The 13,009-nt window shown below is 40.6% G+C and overlaps 1 protein-coding gene across 2 annotated transcripts in view; it reads left to right on the forward strand.

Moving 5' to 3' along the window:
* The window catches only part of nlgn2a (neuroligin 2a), a 185,081-nt gene that overhangs the window by 159,534 nt on the left and 12,538 nt on the right, over window positions 1-13,009 (forward strand). The window lies entirely within an intron of this gene.

Below are 13,009 nucleotides of genomic sequence, written 5' to 3' on the forward strand. Positions count from 1 at the left end.
CGTTGCAGCTCAGACACTTGTATATCATGTATCGGGCAGCTTTCCAGTTGAGTCAGGCTCAGAGATCAGAGAGGGGAACGATGGACAGTGAGATAAAGAAAGAGGAGAGGAGATGAAATCTACTCTACAGTCTTGTTACTAGAGTTGTGATGTCAGCTACTCAGGGACAGTCTCTGAAATACCAACATACTGTGTACAGTACTGGGACACACACTAAGTTCCATTACTACGTAGGCTTGTCCAGGCACAGTTGGCTGAACTGGAGCGAAGAAAGGCAGCAAGAGACTGATACTCTGGATAACAGAGAGAGAGAGAGTGGTGGAAAACTGCAGAAATAGATACACACTGTCAAGGTACACTATGTACTGCTACCTGACAGGTGCTTTCTCTTTGTGCCTGTTCACGCTGCAGATTGTTTCTTTCCATTGTAGTCTGTCAACAGTGAGGACATGCAAACACTTCTGTTAGTTTTTCCTTGAATTTTCTGCTGATGAGTTTAGTTTCTGTCTGTCCCCGGCCATTGCTGGGGACACATATCATATGTATGGCTTTCTCATACAGGCAAGATATACAGACATCAGGGACATGATCTATGACATAGTGCATGGAGTGCAATGTTCCTAAACAGTGTGTCTGATTTTTTAAAGGCAAATTGGGGATTTATCATGTGCACTTATACCTGATATTATATGTAAATGTATGCAAAGCCCTGGTCTGCCTACACACGATAGCGGATGATCAAAAATATATAATGTTTGGCTAATAATTGTTTTTACTTGGTGTTATCAAATTCATAAAAAATAAATGTAAGTATGATTGAATAATTGACATTTATCTCAGTGAGAGTTGAAATCAAGGTTGCAGGTCAGCAGTTAAATCATGTAAATGGTAACATTGAGACACTGATTATGATTTGTACAAAATGCTGTTTGAGAACTTGCCAGATGCTGCATTATACAGGAAGGTACATTTTTAAAGCGGCACAGACACTGCCTGTTCAGACAGACAAGTCTCAGTTTGTTCTCTCTGTAAAATGTCTTGGCACGAGTGACTTTGGTTCTTCTTTTACACACTGCTGATAAATCAGGACCCTGCTGTTTGAAGCAGGAAATGTTACAGATTTCATAGACTGGGTTTACCTCACAAGACAGACAAGTCTTGTGAGTTGATCATATTGTAGCCGAGTGTGGCCTTCCTCTCCCTTAGAGCGATTTCATTCAGGGCATTACATCCATGCATTCAGAACAATGAGTGATATGACAAAGGCCCAGACACAAATCATGAGGTTGACAAACAGTGTTATCTGGCTTCGCAAATGGGAGCAGTGTTTTCCATTTGTATGTGATGGTGTGAAGAGAGAAAACACCACCTATGAAAAAAGCCTTCAGCGCGGTTATTTGTTTGCCTTTTATTGCATTCTGAAATAGTAGATGATAGCCCAGTTGCCTTTGGCTGGGTCATAGCCAACACTGTTATCCTCCACCACTCTCTGTCACCAACCATGTGTCATCCTGTCAATGTGATGAGGCCTTTCATATTCCAAGTATGTTTTTAGTTTTTAGTGGTGGAATGTAACTGTGTACATTGTCTCAAGTACTTAACTTAAGTACAGATTTGAGGTATTTGTGCTTTACTGGAATATTTCCATTTCGTGTTTCCTTATACTTCTACTCCACTACATGTCAGAGGCAAATACTGCACTATTTATTCCACTACATTTCTTTGATAGCTATAGTAATGAGTTACTATGCAAATTATTTATATTTTTTATACAAAACATATAATCAGTATATTTAATATGAAGTATTGATATAGATTAGACTACCCAATATAAGACGGTGTAGTCCCTCATTCGTCCAGGAGTGTTCTATCGTAGAAAAGGTTTCAGTCGTAGTCATCTGGACCGAAAAATGGACCGAGTTCCCGGTCCATTTTACACAATTGAGAATGACTTCCGGATGGGAGCCGAAACGTCTTGATTATACAGAGTAGTTCAAAATTAGCTCCACCTCATTCAGATACAACATTAATGATTTAAAATGTACTTGTAATTAATTATTTTTACATTGTGGTATTACTACTCCTACTAAAGTAAAGGATCAGAATGCTACTTCCACCACTGATATTATTTATAGATAAGACTGTGGGAGGTGGCAAAGAAATTGTGGCCTGTACATTCGCAGTTAAATGTTAAATTCAATATTAATTAATAATATTTTGGTCTTATTCTTATTCATTTATTATAATTCTGAGTGAAGGACTGTCATGATGTGAAGAACATCATGTACCAATGTTAGAATTCTAAAAACACCAAATGGACACTGATGGGTGGAAAATGTGAATATGGAAGGCGTTGCTGCCCTATGAAAACCATGTATCTCGAAAATACTGACTTTTAATGACCTCATTAAGCTTATCACTTTGTGACAGTGCATTTTTTAGATATTCCAATGGATTTTGAAATGGTTTATTTTTCTCTTAAGAAGTAGGAGAATTTGCTCCACCTATAAAAGAACACTTCAGCCTTCAGTTCTGAAAAATCTACAAAATTGGAGGTACATGGTTTTCTTTGGACAGCGTCATTGACACAAGAGCAGAGTGTACTCTGCCGTGTTTCTCCTTCAGCCACGGTTTGAACCTGTCAACAACTAAATTCCGACCTGCACAATTCGACAAACACACACACACACACACAAATACACACCAAATGTGTAGGAGATGGCAGTGCACAGTTTTCCAAAACATTGTTTATCTAAATTGTTTACCCGATATACATGTAAGTGGAAGGTCAAAATAATCGAAAGCTTTGTGCTGAGTGTGTGTGCGTGCGTGTGTGTGTGTGTGTGTGTGTGTGTGTAGGGGTGTTGGTGTGAAGGACGAGCAATCGAGATGGATTTGAGAAGTTGTCCTCCACACACTTATGAGGCAGGAGACAGATTTTCTTTATGTGCTGGAGATAAAGCTCAGAAGTCTCTTTGTCACACAAAGACACACAGGCCCATGTCATCCACACTTTTGATGTGAAGCGGCCTTATCTGACAATAACCTCCCAATACTGAAGGCATTCGGCATAACTGGCATTGTCACCATCAGAGTGAAATGCATTTTATCATATCATTTGCATATTTTAATTACACTGCCATGGAAGGGGAAAACATCAGGCATCTTGATGAACGTCTGTTACGTTGTTTTACTTTTGATGGACAGGATTATCATGTAAATATGCGTGTATGGCTGTGTGTGTGTGTGTGTGTGTGAGAACGATACTGAGGTGGTGAGTTAGCAGTGCTGAGGTTTGGTATCAAACATGCAGCAGAGAGAGGAGCAACTCAGCGCAGACACTCCCCCAGCTTGAGGCCGACCCTGTGAGTTGAGAAGGAGGTTAGCAGCTGAATAATGAATCCAAACTCTTCTCAAATGGAGCCAGTATGGAGTAGCCTGTTTTAATTGAACATGGTTTGATGTGAAACTTGTTGGCTGAGGCTTTCTGTTCACTTAAAGCCCAGTTCAGCCAGGGCTGTCACTGCAGAACATAGATAAACGTAAAAACACAATAATACTTAAAATATTGATTTATAAGGAAACCATAATAGTATACACAGAGCCACACACTTCTTCAAGTTGCAAACTGAGAATTGTTAGGAGATTTTTTGTAATGAACTATGACAAATGGTCAAATAAAAAGATTCCAAAAAAGCATGAACACTGCCTGCTGAACAAAACCAATGCTCAGCTAAACCGCACCATGCTGGCTATATTCAGTGCCATGCAAACTGAGTGCTGCGTGAGGAGGAGTTACAGTATCTAGGCCAACCCAGCATGGGCTCTGTTTGAAGTATTGCAGCATTTTGCCAGCGCGTAGTGGAATAGCAGAGGTCTGCTTTTAGCTCCAGCGATGCACAGACACAGCAGCCATTCATTCCACTCCGTGGAAGGCGCACACATACATTCACAAACTGAATGCGCAGCAAACGTACAAATAAAAGACCCGTATGCAGACAAGCACACTCATATGCTCCAAGACACACATACACCCACATTCACACACCCCTGCAGACGCACAATGAGTGTTCATCCATTTATTTTTGCTGTTTGTTTGTTTTGCTCGGTAAATCCTAACAACCGCACAGCTGCTGCTGCTGCTGCTGGAGCAGGCACGGACGGCAGTTTGGGGATTCATTAGCTCCTGTTTTCCCTCCCCTGTCCCCCCTCCCCATCTCTTCTGTTTTCCCCTCCATTACGCCATCCTCGCTCAGGAACATTGTATAAACGGTTTATTGTAGGGTTTGACCAAGATACTGGTTCTGTGGAGCTGGTTTTGGCACTTTTTGGATATTTCTTTTTTTCTTTTTTCTTTTTTTTGTCCTTTGACTTTTTAAAGTTTTGGAAACTCCACTAACTACATATCACAGTCAGTGTACTCATCATGATGAATAGTACTAAGTGCTTTCACAGTTGTATAAAGTCTTCTGTGGCTCTGGAGGAGCTTGCTAAATGAATGATGTCATCAGGGTTATATCAGCTTGGGCTTGGACACTATTCATTTTTCAACAGAAGACTGGCGTTGCAAACTGGGGCCATGGAATTTGAAATCTGTGGGCATTTACCAGACAAGGAGGGTCTCACGAAACATGCTATTGGGTTAAATTATGGTAAATGTAGAATTCAGTATTTTCGGAGCTTGAGACCCATTTTAGGGACTAAAAGTCAGGATATCTCTTCTGTTGCTGCTTTTGACCGTCCTTTATTTAATTTGTCTCCCCCAACTTTAGGGGAGTGCACTACTAGTGAGGTGCCCCTTAAGAGCCCCTGAAAACTTAGTGACTGAAATCAAAGTTAATGTTCAGAAAACAAGCACCCTTAGGTATTATTTATTCAAAGTTTAAACTCAGCTGATCTGCTTTAGCAGGACTGTGTGGGTGTGGTTTGATCTGATTTGATTGACAGTGCTGGTAACATAAGCAAACATCCCCACAACTGCCATCAGATTCTGATTCAAATTTTGTTGAATCGTGACTGATAAATGGAAGTACGTGGCATCGCCTTTTACCAACTGAGCCCCGTCCACTTCAAACCAGTGAAAGAGCTCAGACAAAACTGTACAAACAGATTCTGTCAGTTGAAAAGACCAAAACTGTTCTAACTCTGGCAGAAAACTTTGTGATAATGTAAGACCACATTGCTCATAAAATGATTGAGAAAATAGGTTTTCAGGGACTTTAAAAGTCAGATATTGACTAGTCAGTGGAAAACGAATGGAGAATCTTTAGCTACTGAACATGTTTTTATTATTGACTTCTGATACCTGGTACAGCTTCACATAATGATTTATACTTAGTTCACCTTTTCAACTCAACAGCTACTAATTATTTTTTTTTTTTGAAAAATAAGGAATCCATCTGTAGGCCTGAAAAGGTTCAAATTAAGATACAGAGACAACAGATTAGATACTAGCAGCTTGTGGCAGTATCCTGAATGAGTGTATTGTACTGTACTGGGAAATAAATAAATTATCAAATAAATAAAAAACCATCATCGTGGAGATTGCGGAGGCAAAACCGCGATCCACACTGACAGTAAATTATGTTCACTTGAGTTTTCATTTGCACTGACATTTACCGGTGTAGTGTCATGGCGCCTGGGTAACAATCTGTAGCTTGTGGACTAAAATGATGGTATTATATGGGTCAGCACCTCTCACTTATGACACCATGAGTCTCATGGGTAGTATACAACACACACATACAGCAATATTGACCCTCTCATCTTATAAAAGCGTCACAGGAGGGGTTTAAGTCTTTTCAGTTGGTGTCAAACACAGCAATGACTAAAAACAATTACTGTAGCTTTGTACAAATGCTAGCCACACACCCACACACATTATGCCATACATCCTGTCCGATCTGGCCCATGGCACCCCTATTTCACCCACCATTACCCTCTGACTGGATAGAAGCCCCCAGGGACGGCAACACCCAAGGGAGCCAAATGATGGATAAACAGGAGTGGAGGGAAGGAAGGAGGCTGAGGAAGAGATGAGGGAAATACAAAAAAGGAAACAGGGGAGGTGAAAGCTTTGCACTTCTGAGCACACACACACATGAAAAGGCTAATGATGGGAGTGTGTGATCAAGCCGGTGAGCTATTGTTCCTTGGGGCTGTAAAAGTGTTCACAGGGCAACAAAATCTGATCGATAGACACACACCACCACTCTATAAAGACTCTAGTTAAAGAGAGAGAGTGAAATAGATACCGGTCCTTCTTCTTGTCCCTGTGGACACACACACACACACACACACATGCACCTGGCATTGTATCATCTCGCTTCCTCTCACTGTGTTTGTCCCTTTGTGACTCATTCTGTCCGCTCTCATCCTTCTTCCTTTCTGTCATCCTCCATCTGTGTATGAGTGTGTGTGTTCATCTGCATCCCTCTGACACACTTTGACTGCCCCGTTACAAAAAATGCTAAACACACACACACACACATAAACATGCATGTGCATATTGAGGCTTCGGAAAAGACTGGTGTGCACACAGTCGCATTCTGCTTGGAGCTGGCCTGGTTTCACCAGCGTCCACACACACACACACACACACACAAACCTCTTTTATTTTTTTGCTGTTGCAGTATCTCTGTGTTGTTGTGCCACACAAACACAGAGCATACAGTATGACAACACACAGCTTGAGACGACATCAAAATATACTGATGCGAGCACACACACACACACACACACAGTTGGCCCGATGACTTCATTAAAGGTGGAGCGAGAGAGTGACAAGGCTTTAAAGAGAGTCCACTGACAGCGCACCCGCTAACCTCCAAACACACACACGCAGGACAGGACTTCAGGAGCTAGCAGCCTCAGCCCCAGACTAAACCCTGGAAGATGCAAGGATTGAACCACAGGGGACTGGGGAGATAAAGGAATGAATGATAGAATAGCGAATGAAGGAGCATCCATGAAAAGGAAAACCAATGAAAGAGAGAAAGAGGAAACCTGAAGAATATTTGACAATTTAAAATTTGACACACCAAAGCAGTTTCTTTAAAGTTGTATTCCTCAAGATTTCAGTCCTGGTTAATTTAGCCTGTGGTTACTGGCGGAAACAGCAAGTGTGCCCTAACCCTTTACAGCAAACCCTTTTTGAGCAGCTACTTTGCCTGAAACAAAACACAGCTAACCATATAGTGACAAACAAAGTTGCATTTCCTGTGACTGCTTCACTGTAGCCGCCCCGTGTTTCGCCAGTTGAATGCTTTTAATATGAAGCATGTGTAGAAAATGTTGTGTTAGCATAAACAGTAACTAATTCTGATAGGACATTAGGGAGTGAACAGTAAACAGAGAGGCAATTATCAATGAGATAAAATTACGGTAACGCTGGATTACATGCATGCAGTATTTCCTGTGAATCCCTTGTGCATAGGTAAGTCATTTGAATCTATTGTGGGAATGGTGGACTCCGCCACTAACAATGAAAACTACTATATATAGAGGTAATTACAGAATCTAAAAGCATTAAATGCACATTGCTAAACAACAACGCAGACCATAAATAGTATCAAAATTAGGGTTTGATTTCACATACACCTTAAGGATTATACTACACTGTCACTTAACAAATTGTGGGACCACAGCATCATTAACACACAGTCAAAGGTGACTGTTGATTTATAAAATACAGAAAAATAGCAAGAGAGAAAGAGATTAGGGAAAGGTGCTGACTGTTCACATCTCAAAATGCCATTGTTTTTCTGCTCAGGAGACTGTTTACATTAGACGTATCCACACAGACGCACACACACACTGATCGGTCCTGTTCAGTATGAGGGCATAAAATCAGAATAATTTCACAGATAATTTGGTTGTCACAGCCAGGCAATAGTAATAACAACTTTAGAGAGAGAAAGAGCACAATAAGAAAGAGGGAGAAGAGCGGAGTGAATCACTCAAGGCCAATCTCTGTGTCTAAACTAGAGTGGTGTTTGTGGAAAAAAGCCTTTTTTTAAGCTCCCTGAAAAAAATGGGAATGTTTCTTATTTCCCCTTTTCTCCCACTTCCAAATCCTTCTTCCCCTTCATTGCGTCATTCAGCGTGACCCTCTGGAAATGGCAAAGCGTTTAGCGTGGCGGCAGGATGATAGCGCGGTCTGGCTTCGGCGGCGGTGGCATAAACAATGAGGTATGCTGCTGTAATTGCAATATTACACTTAGACACCATTTGGGAACGTGCAGCATTTCTAACAGGCAGGTGGCTTTCATCACCTTCGAAAGAACTGGGCACAATCTGAGGTGTGTGTGTGTGTGTGTGTGTGTCACGCTGAAAATGTGTGTGTCCAATACATTATTCAGATGCCTCGAGCCGCCCACATCTGTTCATTTCTCTGTACGTCGCACACACTCCTCTGATAGACAATACTTACTATGCTGCCAAGAACACACACACTCACACAGAGAGCTCGGGCACCCATGCCAACCTCTAACAATGAATTCACATGGGATAAAGTGTGTTAGAAGCACTGTTTGTCATCCGGCAGCCACACTGTTCACACACAAATCATAATCACATGTATGGCTGCGCTCAAAGTCACAGATGCATGCACCTCTGCATACACACAAACCTGCACAAGCGTATTGGTTCTATAGCATAATCTCATGGCTCTCTGATGGCACATAAGAGGCTCATTGCTGCTTCATTGTGACTGCAGGCTAGATACACAAAAGTGTTGTTAGCTCAAAATACACAGAAAAATGGCTGTGCCCAGGGTCGGTGTGGGCGTTAGCATGTTTGAATGATTATATATAGGCTTTTTGTGTGTGCATGTGTGCCCAGTTTACGTGTGCAGAGAGAGAGAAGTAGGGATGAGAGTACGCATCCTCTGTCTTTCTGTGCTCACATGTATACGTGTTGTGTGCGTCTGTTTCTGTGTGTGGAAGAGAGAGCGAGATGGAGAGAAAAGGAGGCAGTCTTCTCTGTAGTGTCAGCCTTTGATCAGTGTCCCTGTGTGTGTGTGTGTGTGTGTGTGTGTGTGTGTGTGTGTGTGTGTGTGTGTGTGTGTGTGTGTGTGTGTGTGTGAGCCAACCCCTGGTGTCTTGGAGGCAGGATGAAACACTGCGCTTCTATCCGGGACTCACAGAACACCCACTATCCTTCTCTCCTTTACTCTCTCTCTCTCTCTCTCTCTTACCCCCTCTAACCACCATTCCTTACCACAGCCATTTTAAAGGCTATTCATGCAGGGCTGTGCTTTCATCTTGCATTGCGACGTTTTAACCAGCTCCTCTGTTTTTTCAAGCCTTTTATCAGATTATAGAGGAAGGGGAGGACGGGTGAAGTGGCCCGCTGTTGTACACTGACTCACAGTCAGATGGACGCAGCGTGAAGGTGCAGGAAAGACAACGGCTTTGGCTGTAACAAGATAATGTTAAGATCTTGGGTGTCTGCTGGCTCTGTGTAGCCCAGTACAGTCGCTTTGGTATTTTGATGTCCCACCAGCACAGTAGAGATTTTTCTAAGAATAATAACTAAAGAGCAAAACATAGCAATAGAGGATCTTGCTTTATAAATTTGCTCAATAATGATGAAAAACTGATTTTCCTATTTTCCACATTTTAATATCTGGACTTTATATGAACAATGCGCCCATATTGTGTGCAAAGTCTACGCTGACATAGAAGTATTGCTATGCATTGCATTAATTAGCTTAATTAATTACCTCATAAGCATAATTGGTTATGTTTAATATATCATGGTGATTACAGTAGGGCATTAGGCAGCTTATTTGCCTCTTGTTTGTGCTTGGCTTAATTAATGCACCCAAACATGCTGCTTATTTGTGTGTGTTCTTGGTGTTAAAAGAGCCAGTGAATGCATGATGTGCTTAGTGATATGTGCTTCGATCCCTTTTGTTTTTATAGATCATTTGAAATGATGAACACTGATTGTTTTCCATTGTACTTGTAGGATGAAGAGAGTAATTATAGAGTAATGTTGTGAACTTCAGTAGGTTTAAACCCTTACCATAAGTGCAGCATATTAGAGGAAGTCATTTTTGGTCAAATGCAATTGTAAATTCAGTATGAATATGTATGTGCAGCCTTCGTGTATTCTATTGTTCGGCATTACAGTTTTGAAGCAAATGTGCTCTATAATATTTTTATAAAAATTGTACAAGCGTGCAGGTCTTCTGTCCTTGTTGTCGCCACATGGTGTCAATCCATATCCATAGGAGTTGGCTGGCTCTTGCTTGAAGTGTTGTTATTTCACTTTGGTGAGGTAGCCAGACTAATGCCTATCACTGAGGTTTATTTCCTCATTTATATATTATAAGATTCCTATTCCTGGGATTGTCATTTATGTAAATCCTGCTAGTTTTATTAGTTGTTAAGTCGGCTATTGTTCTATAAAGTAGTGTTTATTTACATTCTAACTTACACATTTCAATTTCTGTATCCTTTCTAGACCACACACACACACAGACGTAGACTCACAGCTCGTATCCTTAAACCCACAACTACAAATACCAAGTTACCCGACTGTACAACCATGCCTGGATCCCGAATTAATATCTTGAAAGGAATATCTGACTCCCATGTCCTGACCGAAATCCCACAGACCCAGTCACACCTTCCTAACCAGCTACCTACCTAAACCTATTTTACAAGGTAATTAGCACTGAACAAAGGAACAGATGTATAGTGAATTGAGAAATGCTTGTGACTTTGTGATTTTGGGTCTAATTGGAAATCTGGAGCCCATAGCAGACAACATACTGTATGTTTGTGTTACAACGGATCCTAGCATCTAGCTGTATGCATGTGTTTAACCTCTACTGTATAGGCTTAATGGATGACCTTTCCAGTGCACCTGCCATTAATAAAGCTCTAATTAGGAGTCCCATTAGGATCTGAGAGGCTGCCAGTTAATGGGTACTTAAACAGAAAAGATTTAGGTCTTTGGTGGAACAATCGAAGCTACGCAGCAGTAATCATGAGACCCAAATGTCAGCTAACAACAGAAAGAGTGAGCTATTATTATAATGCACTGATGAATGAACGATTGTCTTTCAGAGAAACTTTGAGGAATGTTCAGTACTTTATTATTTCAGACCAGAAATTTGATTTGCAGACAGCATTTCATGTCAGTTGTAAAACAGCAATCATTACAATGAAGAAATTGGCAAAATTAAACTCAATAAGATCAGACAAAGTATTGATCAAATAATGAATGTACTAACAGTGGTGCATGTACAGATGTTCAGAGAAGGTGTAGTCCAGGTCCACATTACATATGCAAACTAAGCATCTGCATTATACAGCTCACAAGCAAGTACATGTAGAAATTGGGATCAGAGCACATTTCTCCATTAATTCACATATTTTTCTTTATGATATTTTGCAATTTTAAAGGACATTGTGGGCAATATTCTAAATTGTCAACAAATCCCATTGAAGGACCAAAGCCAACAATATGTTTATAGTCTATATCTCACTATGTTCTGATTTCCCTAATCTGTCTGTGGCGTTCAGCTCCAAGCCCATTTGTTCCTACTGAACATGTAAATAATTAAAAGACTGGTTATGAATATATATGCTTTCTTTGTTTTAAAAAGGCTCTGTCATTTCCTAAAACAGCTGGGCGCTGTAGTTTTTAGCAAACGTTACTCAAACACGATTAAATAATGCATTTGTTGGAGACTATTTTCAGCTGCGGATTAATGCCCATTTGGTGCTCTAGTGAATATTTACAGCCGCAGGACGGTGTATGTGGGATTCACTCAAAATATACTACAGTGCAGTTTATTTTAATGAAGTCACCCAGTACAACAATTTGACTCATTCATGTATTCAACAATGGAGCTCTGTGGCACAGAGGAAAAAGCTAGGTACACAGGATATACTTGTCAGTGGAATCAATTCATTGTTGCGTTTGGTTTTTATATGGGATTTGTTGACAATACGAAAATATAGAATGCCACAGCTCTTATACATAAACAGGGAATTTAAAAATAGATATATTAAGATTTTACTAAAAAACATTTGGTTTTATTGAGCTAACTCAACCAAACATCTGGAAAGTGACTACCTGATAATCCCAATCTTAAACATTTTTCACTGATGTCCAAAATACGACAGGGGATATCAAATCATATTGGCTTCTTATATGTAGACCTTTTTCCTAGAGTACATTTTGACAGGTCACAGTAGGAAAAGCACGAGTGCGAATAATAAAATAATTGATGACTGAATTCCATTTAGCTGCTTCAGTTTCAGGGTCCTGGTACCGAGCATGCTGCCTCACTGCCACACTGTCATTAGTAACACTTGTGTTTTTTCTACTGTGTCAAAATGTCGGCTGTGCAAAAGCCAATAGGTAAAATGTTCTACTGTGAAAGTGAAGGTTTCTGTTTCTTCTCAAAATGTCATGCCATAACAATATTGATGAAGGACAGTTGTTTGTTCCAAAAAATAAAATAAAAAACAAAGACATTGTACAATCCTAAATTCCAAGCACGATGTGTCATCACTTGTAATCCAGTTATGGGTGTGATTCAGATTAGGGTCACCTACATTTCGGAGAGCAGGCTGCTGTACTGTAAGTGGCTTTGTGTACAAGTCCCTGCTCTATGTCATTAGACAGAGTAAATGTCATTAAGAGAGGAGCTGAAAAAGCAATTTCGTCTCTCACTCCCTTTGCTTTCTCTGTGTACCGTCTGTCACTCTTTGTTGGTGAATGATGGTGTTGCACACACACACACACACTCAAACACATACACACTTGCAGTCATGCAATTCCCTCTCAGTCAGAAGCTGATTTACAGGCTAAAGTAGAGAACACTTGCCAGACAGGTTCTAAATACTAAAGGTGCTGATACTAACGTCATCTTGTCTCTCTCTCTTTTTTTTTTCTTTATTCTCTTCCCGTCTCTACATCCCTTCTTCCTCTACATCCTCCTTTCCTTTGTTAATTTCCCACCTGTCCTTATCCCTCTCCTATCCTC

This window comes from Siniperca chuatsi, linkage group LG22 (assembly GCF_020085105.1).
Source record: "Siniperca chuatsi isolate FFG_IHB_CAS linkage group LG22, ASM2008510v1, whole genome shotgun sequence".
In the NCBI taxonomy this organism is placed as follows: Eukaryota; Metazoa; Chordata; class Actinopteri; order Centrarchiformes; family Sinipercidae; genus Siniperca; species Siniperca chuatsi.